Source organism: Chrysochloris asiatica, unplaced genomic scaffold, assembly GCF_000296735.1.
Source record: "Chrysochloris asiatica unplaced genomic scaffold, ChrAsi1.0 scaffold00320, whole genome shotgun sequence".
NCBI lineage: Eukaryota > Metazoa > Chordata > Mammalia > Afrosoricida > Chrysochloridae > Chrysochloris > Chrysochloris asiatica.
In genome coordinates this window covers 1,072,060-1,082,344 of record NW_006408838.1, presented here as the reverse complement: position 1 = coordinate 1,082,344, position 10,285 = coordinate 1,072,060, and the positions used below count along the sequence as shown (strand labels likewise).

General features: G+C 38.5%; 1 pseudogene; it reads left to right on the top strand.

The window, feature by feature from the left end:
- The first annotated feature begins 8,348 nt into the window (after positions 1-8,348).
- On the top strand, positions 8,349-8,852 carry LOC102836807 (annotated as a pseudogene).
- Positions 8,853-10,285: the final 1,433 nt, after the last annotated feature.

Below are 10,285 nucleotides of genomic sequence, written 5' to 3'. Positions count from 1 at the left end.
ACAACATACATATACATCAATGCACATATATTTATACATGCATATAAGGAACTCTGGTAGCATAGTGGATTATGAGCTGGGCTGCTAACTAGGTTAGGATTTCGAAACTACCATTAGCTCTGAAGGAGAAAGTGGAGGCTTTCTTTTCCTGTAAAGATTTATCGCTTGGGAAAGCCTATTCAAGGTTGCTATGAGTTAGAAAGAACTCAGTGACACACTACCACCACCATCACCATATATGAATATGTGTGTGTATATGTTGTTGTTGTTTAGTGTCTTCAAGTCAATTGCTTTTTAATTTTGAGGGAGCAAAAAGCCTTATCTTTCTGCCACAGAGAATCTGGTGGGCTTGAAATGCAGACCTTGTGGTTCACAGTCCAGTGCTTATCATATAGAGCCACCGTGCTCCCATCTATGTGTGTATGTATGTATGGTGTGGTACTGTAGGATATACACTCTACTGTGTACAGTACACACTCATAGAGACAATGCACTTTGACCATCTGATCAGTAAGATCAGGGTTCTTTCTTGTCCTTGGCATCTCAGCTAAACCAAAATGCCAAACCCATGTTTGTTGGGTTTATTCTAAGTCCTCATGATCCTATAGGACAGAGTAGAACTGTTCCTTACGTTTCTGAGACTGTAAACCTTTGCAACAACATATAACCTTATTTCTTCTGCAGAGCAGCTAGTGAGATTGAATCTCTGATCTTACGGTTAGTAGCCTGACATATAACACACTCCTTTGGCATCTTCCTCATACTGGTATGGTGATTTAATATTTAATTCCATTTTCCATGAACTTTTTAATGTCCTATTATGTGTATATATGAGGATGCTTAAGAAAGACTGTTTTCATTCCATTTTTCCACAAACTTTTTAAAGTCCCTTGTATATAAACACATGAAAGTTAGTCAAAAAGTTTTGATACAAGGGATATACATTGCTACTAAGAATCTAGTTCAGAAATGCACAGGTTTATTCCAAACAAAATGTGTTTAAACATGTCTCTAGAATCCATGGGTGGCTGCAGATAAATTGTCTCAGTGTTAGAACTGTGTTAGTGTCAGTAGGTAATGCCTTTTAAAACAAAAAGGTCCAATTAAAATAGTGGCTTCAAACAGGATCTGGGAGACCAGTTAAATTCATGGCAGAGAGACCAACTCAGTAGGTTATAGAGACCATTTTCAGAAACTCCAAAGGGGTAATCTTGATAGACTTTCTCAAAGGACACAAGAAAAATTACAAGAGCATATTATAAACAAGTTTTAAGAAACAGAAAACTGCATTGATGAGTAAAAGGCCAGGAAACTTGCACTGAGAATTTTTTCCCATGACAATACACCTGCTTATTCTTCAAGGTTAGCAAGGGTTGTCCTATAAGAATTTCCTTGAAAAACCTTACTTCTTCGACCCTGTAGCCATATTCCTGCCTCTTCAGACCTCTTCTTGTTCCTCAAATTCAAAGATCAGGTCAAAGGAACTCAAATTGTGTCCCTCAATGATGCCAAAATTGCCATTTTGACGTGGTGTGAATCAAAAAGTGCAGAAGTCTTCAGGGAAGAATTAGAGAGTTGGAAGCACTGTCTTCAGAAGTATTTAGACCTAGAAGGAGGCTAGGTCAAGAAGCAAAAGCCACATATTTTGATAATTTTGCTTAATAAAGATGTCTATAATTCTGTACTGATGCTTTCTGACTTACCCTGGTGTATGTAGATTATTTACATATCTAAGTTATATTTCCTTAAATTACTCTGACTCATAAACTGAGTTTTACATAGAGAGCTCTGAGTCTACTATACCCATGAGGAGCACTTTCTTGGAATAGTGGTCATGCTGTGTAGTATGTGTCTCTATTCTACGATCATGCTAACTGGAGTGGGTGTCTGAACACCATTTTGAGATAAAACATACATTTTAGCTATGGCTTTTTATTTTGAATAATAATCAATAAAGTTAAGCTGATCCTGTCTTTGAAAAATTAATTTTTTATTTGTGTTGTTGTTTTTAAGTGCCATCATGTCGGTTCTGACTCATAGTGACCCTGTGTAAGGTTTCTGGGACTCCTGGTGTAGTGCTGTTTAGGTACTGGACTGTGAACCATAAGGTCAGTGGTTCAAACCAACTAGCTACTGCTTGGAAGTCCTATACAGGATTGCTATGAGTTGGAACCAATTCAATGGCACTTAACAAGAAGAACAACAGTAAAGAGTTTACAAAGAGCAGCTGGTGGGTTTGAACCACCGATCTTATGGTTCAAACTTACCTTTTGATTCAGTGCTTATCCTGCAGCACCACACCAGGATTCCTTTTTATACTCAGAAACTAAATTAGTTAATAGCAGCAGGAGAAATAAAAGCAGAGAGAGTGAAAGCAAGAATCGAGAAAGAGAAAACCCAAGGCTACAACTATGTAAGCATAGGTGAGGACACAGGATCAACGACCTAAAGCAGGAATTTAACGAATGCTGCTTTGTAGATGACAAGATAGAAGTTGCTAAAGCAGGACGGAATCCTGACTAACATCCAAGAACCTGACGAGGAACTCTAATTGCAGTTGTTTGTATTGTCCCTGGTTGAGTGGATAAAACCTTTTTTCTCATCTTTCTTGACTTGCCCATGTACTCTTTACTCAGTCCCCAGTTACAGAGGGGAACATGAGCATATTGCAAGAAAAGTTTTCAACTCAAAGAATCCTAAAATTACTCAAATATAATAATATATAGACAGAAACAGATAGAAATTTATTTCTATTTTGCCATGTTTCTAACAGTCTTCATCTGTTTGTGTGTGTCTGTGTATGTTTGTATATCCAATATGTACACATACATACACAAACAAAAGGGTCATATCATGCTTACAGTTTGGGACCTGAATTATTTTACTCAATTTGTCAATATTATCTTTCTGTATTTTGAAATGTTTCTTTTTATATAATTATATTGTTGTTGTTGTTGTTAAGTGCCATCAGAGTCAATTTTGACCCATAGCAACCCTGTAGAGAGTTTCTAAGGAGCAGCTGGTGAGCTTTGAACTACTGACCTTGAAGTTCAAACAACTTTACAGTCTGACACACACAGCCCACAGTGCCACACCAGTATTCCTTATATGAGGGAGTTTCAAAAAGTTCGTGGAAAAAATCCGCTACCTTTTAATTCCATTTTCCATGAACTTTTTGAAGGTCCTTCATATTAATGCATCACAATATATTTTAACACATTTTCTAAGCATTTAACGCTTTTGATTTTTCATATTATATAAGGCACTGTGCTGAACAGTTTTATAGCTCAACTTTTTCATGTACTGTTGACTATTTTTTGGATAAATTTCTGTTCATGTCAAAACATAAAAGTATGTTAAAAATTTTGGATCTGTATTACTAAATTGCCTTCTAAAGTTGTCATCAATTTCCAAATCCAGATGTGGGTGCTCTTAGAACTAGAGAGTCTTCATCACTGAGGAATATTCATAAAAGGCCTGAGGAGATGACCATCTGTTAGAGAAATTTTGGAAGAGTTCTCTGAATTTACTGGATGGTTGATGCAATATATGGGCAGTAAATATAAATATCCTATAACTAGCATATATACTGCATAGCTGAAAATATGCTTGAGTTCCTTTTTAAATTTACATCTGCTTGTTCAGTATTCTTGGAAGTGCCAAACTTCAATCTTGATATTCTAAAGGCATCCTAACATGCCTTAAGATTGTGTTACTGTAATCGTCTGAGGATTAGACTGTATATCTATAGGCACCATTGAAGGAGTCACAGGATAAATCAGAGGGTCTTCATAACAAAACACCCATCACAGAATCTGCTTGGACCAAATCAGGTAATTTAGTTTTCCAAATTTGTTCTTCTTTTTCCAACTTTGTTTAGCTATTCTAGATCCTTTGCATTTCCATATAAGTATTTAAATCTGTTAAGAGAATGAGATTAGTCACAGACTGGGAAGGAATATTTTCAAATTACATAACTGATAAAGGACTTTGCATCAACAAGAACCTTCATAGTGACAGTTAGGAGCATGTTTTGTGGCACCAGACTGCCACAGTCTTTGTCAGTTGTAGCTGCCGAGTAGCTCTTTTCAGATTTCTTAACCTCCCCCTGCTCCTGTTTTCTTATCTACAAAATATGAACATTTATCGTAATTAGTTTAAGGTATTGTGATGAGGATTAAATTCACTAATTAATATTATACTCAAAACTAGTACTTGTTGTTAAGTGCCGTCGAGTCTGTTCTGCCTCATAGCGACCCTGCACAGGGTTTCCAAGGCTGTGAATCTTTACGGGAGCAGAAAGCCTTATCCTTCTCCCATGGAACCACTGGTAGTGTCAAACTGCTGACCTTGAGGCTGGCAGCCTGATTCGTAACCACTATACTACCAGAGCTTAGCATGGATCAATAACTTAGAGAGAGTGAGAGCAAGAACAAAAGTGAGAGCAAACACATAATTGGTTACCTCTATAATACTCAAGCATGGCAACAATAGTGAGGTTGGCCCAGGATCGGGCAGTATTTCATTCTGCTGTGCATAATAAGGTCGCTGTGAGTTGGTACCGACTCGATGGCACCTAAAAACAACAATAGCAATAATACTGACATGATGAAAATTGTAACCACCTCTAGCTATATTGCATTTCTCTCAAAATATACACAAGAAAGTCTATTTATGGCCACACGTTGTTGTTATTGTTGTTGTTAGTTGTTATCTAGTCAAATTTGACTCATGGCAAACTCTGCATGTGCAGACTAGAAATGCTCCAGAGGTTTTTCAAGGCTGTGATATTTTGGCAGCAAATCACCAGGTCTATCTTCCAAAGTGCCTCTGGGTAGGTTTAAACCACCAAGCTTTTGGTTGGGAGTCACACACTCAACTCTTTGTGCCACCCAGGGACTTCTGTGCTGATATATATTGTAGTTGTTATTAAGTGTCATAGAGTTGGTTATGACTCATAGTGACCCTATATAGGGTTTCCAAGGTATAACTGGTGAGTTTGAACTGCTGACCTTGCAGGGAACAGTCCAGTGCTTATTCTACAAGTGCCACACCAGGATTCCATGCTGACATATTGGACGCAGACATGAAATCTACACCCAAGAAATACCATTTTGTCTCATAAGAGAAAAAGGAAAAATTAGGGTCAAGAACTCACTTTCTGCTATGGCCACTCTTTTTCTTGGTAGCTGAGAAATCATCTACTGCCTTCCTATAAAAGGAGGAATCAAGCATCTGCCTCTAAGTGATGTTTAACCTAGAGTTACAAAAGTGAAAACCTTGGTCACAGATGGCACATGTGTCAGAAAATGAATCCTGAAAAGGAAGGAAATATATGATTCTGTGAATTCCTCCTTTTGCTAAAAATCTATCAGGCACTGCTATTTGGGCTAAACTACAGTTAAAAAAACAACAACATATAAATAAAATGTTGGATTGATCTACTTTTTGAACAATTGATTTGCTTTTCTATGGACTGAGAATATTGTGGATTTTAAAAAGTTTGTCTGTATGATTCTTAATTTTATAAGTAATGTACAGTTTCATGATGTTATAGACTCCTCTGATTGGGAGTGACGTTTTGCATCATCCCCCATGCCCATCACACACTTCCTCCTCCAGGAACCCCTTCCACTGAGCAGCGGCATATTATGTCAGACAAGAATCACTGCTTAGGTGAGTCCCACAGTACATATCTTCAATTGCCTCTATAGTCAGTGATAGCATTAATACAGTAAGTTTGGAGGATAGAGCCTGAAGTTGGATATAAAACACCAAAAAGTTGAAGGTAAATAAAAGGAAGCAACAGAAACCTTTGCCACTTCTGAAGTTCTTGGGTGGTATAAACAATAAATACACTTGGTTGTATATCAAAAGATTGACTTTTGAGAACACCCAGAGTTACCTCCAAAGAAAGGCCTGTCAAACTTTAGAGAAAAACAGCCATTATAAAAACGTAGAGAGCACAGTTCTACTCTTAGAGAAGCAGGGTTCCCTAGAGTAGAAATCGACTGGACAGCAACTGATTTTTTAGTGTATTGAATTTTGACATGATGTATTCTATGGTTCAAAAGTGAAGATTGTTTCCTCTGCATTAGAAGGAAATTCACTTCTTTCCCTGAGCTATTCCTCACAAAGGTCTCCTGCATTTTAGGGGTGAGACTTGATACATTCTCTCAAAGAAGAAATGGGAACATTTCCACGGACAGGAAATTTGTGAAACTCTTGTTTTTCTAGGAAAAAATGGTATTTCAATTTCTAAAAAATAGAATCCTGGTTCTCTTTGGGGCCATTCTATAGTAGGCTTTTATAGGCATTTACAACCATTTGGAGAAAAGGGATAGTGAATTTTATAGCTTAGACATGCAAAGGAAGTACTCTCCCCGGCATATAAAATGTCTAGACTTAGAAGGATGATCTCAGTAATAACATCAACCTGGTTCTATTAAGAAGTTTTCTCAACAAAGACTGTCCCTCAGATAACAAAACCCCAAGCCAAAACCAGCAGTCTGAATGACAAAGCAACACAGATCTTTGAGCTTTAATTTGGTGAGCTTTGTATAACTGCACTCATTTAAATCTACAACATAACAAGCATTTCTTATTCATTACATTACATTCATTCACTACAGCAACAAATATTTGTTAAGCACCTACTATGTGTCAGGCAATATTATACAATAATTAATAAGACAATGAAGTCCTGATGTCATGCTGTAGAATAAGCACTGCACTGCTAAGGTCGATGGTTCAAACCCACCAGCTGCTCCTCGGAAACCCTATACAGGGTCATTATGAGCTGGAACCAACTCGAAGTCACTAACAACAACAATAACACTAAACAAGCTCATGCTCTATGCAAATGAGACTCAAAGGGTGGAGCTTGTCCCGGCTGAGGGGTTTAACTTACTACTGAGGGTATTAAGACAAAGTAAAATAATGAGACAGTTGTGATACAAATTTTTCTGCCAGGTTTATAGCTTAGAACCCAAAGAGATTGTACTAAGACCAGGGTTTTCAAGATGGAGAGGTAAGACTCATTTCTCTTTGTTCATCCTGTCTTTTTTGCAATCAAATTGATTCCAATAGTCCAGAATAGGACTGTGCTCCAAGTTTTTGATGATTAACTTTTTGAAATCAGATCACCAGGTCTTTATCCTGAGATGGTTATAGGTAGACTCAAGCCTGCAACCTTTCAGTTAATAGCCAAGATTGTTAACTGTAGCACACAGGGACTCTCTATTTCAGAAATACTTAGTTACGAACAAGAGACAAGGGACAGGTCTTTCAAAAGTTGACTATGGGCCAGTTTAGGTAGAGCCTTTCCATCATCTTTGCATAAATATGTACAGAAATCTTGCCCACTTTATGCTATCTTGCCTCCCCTAATTTGGGTATGAGAGCTAAAGTCAGTATAGTAGCATCTTTGGTATTTCTAATTGGCAGAGATAGCCAGGGAAACCACCACAGCGATTTCATCATTGCATGACTACTTCTAGTTAAGTGACTCAATTGCTTCAGAATGCATTGCTAACCCTGAGGTCAGCAGACAGCAGTCAGCAAGAGAACTAGTCAGTGGGAGATGAATTTTCCAAAACAAGAGCTGATCTTTCTAATTGAATTTAGTAAATGAGAAGCGCAGCTAAAGAAAACTTATTGGACGTTTACACCAAATTTAGGAAGAGAACCAACTCAGAAGGTCTAGAAAAGCTCATATTGACTTTAGAAAAAAAATAAAAACAATTGTTTATTCTGTTAAGATATAAATAATTTCATAGAAAGAGTATTAAATACACTGTTGTTGTTAAGTGCTGTTGAGTCCCACAGTGCATCTGACTCATAACGACCCTGTATAGGGTTTCCAAGGAGTGACTGAAGGCTTTGAACTGCCAACCTTGTGGTTAATAGTCCAGTGCTTATCCTAGAGTGCCACACACAGGACTCTGATAAATATAGATGTAGAGTTTACATTCACTTTACCTGAAGAATTTGGTCTTTGTCCTTGGTTCCTGAGAGAGAAAACCTACAAACAACTTACAGCCTCCAGACAACTGAGGGTTGATACTACTGAGGTGACTCAGGTAAGGGCCAGATTAGAAAGACTTGATATCAACTGACCTCAGGAAAGGTGGGCGGATTCAGTCACTCATGACTACTTAGGGAGGCTCTTGACACAGAAGTTTCGGGGGTTTCCTGCTTAGTGAAAGACATATAACAAGTGGAGGGTTATTATGTCTCTCTTTGAGACATGGAAACTCTAAGTTGATAACTTTCCCCAACCTTGTTCTATGTATTTCTCCATTTGTATAATAAAACTGTAACTGTGTGCCTCTCCCACTGGGCCCAAGATGGCCGCACCTGTGCTTGGCGGAGCTGGAGTGATGTGAGTCCTGGCCTGGAACCTGAGGGTCCTGTGTGCCTGCCATGCTCTGTACACCTCCGCGGCCTGCACTAAGAACCGGTCCGCCCGAGTGCACATGAGCAAGGGGGACAAGCCGGTGACCTACGAGGGGGCGCACGCCCTGCTTTACTTTGCGCATAGCAAAGGCTGGCTATCTCTGCACACAGGTAATCTGGATGGAGGGGACCACACCGGGGAAAGAACATTGGAGGATGTCTTTCTCTGCAGATTCATCCTGGTCACTTTCCCAGGGTGCCTGGCTGGCCAGTTGGTCCTAAAGCGCTGGGCTAACCAGATTGAGACTTGTGCCCTAGTGCTGAGGCACCTGCCTGCCCACAAGTTTTACTTTCCGGTGGGCTATAGTGAAACTCTGCTGTCCCATTTGTGCAAATGCCCTGTGCGCCTGCATCTCCAACCTGTGCCCTCAAAGGTGGTGTATAAATACATCTAGATGCTGCCCTCTTTCGCTCTATGCTCTGGTGTACCAGGAGAGAACTGTGTGTGGGAAAGGAAGTTCACGTGAAAATCAGTCCTGGCATAGTATGGAGGCACCCTTTCCAAAGGTGCTGTGAATAAACACCTCTGTGTTGTCTTGCTTACAAAAAAAAAAAAAAGACAGAAGTGAGGGTGCTCAGATCCTGAAGTTTACCACTGGTGTTCTAATGAGACTTTCAAATTTGTAGCCAATGAAGGTGTCACTTACCCCTGAGCTTGTGGCTTGCGTCTAAAATCTTGGGCAGGCTTGTCAGTCTGTATGGTTTAACTTGTGAGGTCTGTCTTAAACTCAGGTGGGTGCTGTCAAAGGAAGAAATGTCTTAGGTGCCGGTGGTGTCACACCAGAAGCAGAACAGACTTGAATTAATTTGATCCTTACTGTTTGGTGTGAGAGTAACATTTTAATCTCTCCACTCACTAGGATAACAAGAAATTGAATGTGTGTGTGAGAGAACTTTAATTTTCTTTTAAAATACCTTACATGCTATTTTATCTGTCATTCTAGCATTTGAAATACCTATTAACCAATTACAGTTGCTTCATCAATGCCATTGTTAAATTGTATCCTTCAGGTATTTACCTACTGAATATCTTCTGAATCATCAAAACAAAATAATCAATACTGTTTTTGATTTGATGAGATTTTAGTGATCGTTGAATGACTATTCCAAAAAAAAAAATATGTATATTAAGAAAAGATTTGAAAAAATTATTGATTTTCTTCTAATTCAGTTTTCAGATACTTTTCTAATTAACAAATTAGAATTTTGGATGACCAAGAGACAGAAAAGTCATATCATAGAATATGTTTTAAGATTTAAAGTAGAAACTGATTCTACATAAGCCTGAGAATCCTGAAAGCAGTACTGATAGACACATGTTCATTTCAACATTACTCACAATAGTCAAAAGGTAGAAACAACCCAAATGCCCATCAACAGATGAATGTACACACTAAATGTTGTCTACACACACAAATGAATCAGAATTTATTTTAGAGCACACAAGACACGCAATGGAAAACCACTATACTTTAAAGAGATGTTGAATCCTGATACTTTCCACAACATGAATGAACCTTTAAAACAGTATGTTGAGTGTAATAAGTCAATTGTCAAATACATGTTTATTTATTTTCTTTCTTTTTTTTTTGGTGATTGATTTATTTCACCCAGCACAATCACTTAAAATATGTGCAAGTATAGAGATCAGAGCATAACATTGGTTACTAGATTTGTTGTTGTTGTCATGTGCCATCGAGTCGGAACCGACTCATAGCGACCCCATGCACAGCAGAATGAAACAATGTTCGATCCTGGGCCAACCTCACTACCGCTGCCACACTTGAGTCCATCAATGATGCCACCTGGCTGATCCATCTCATTGGGG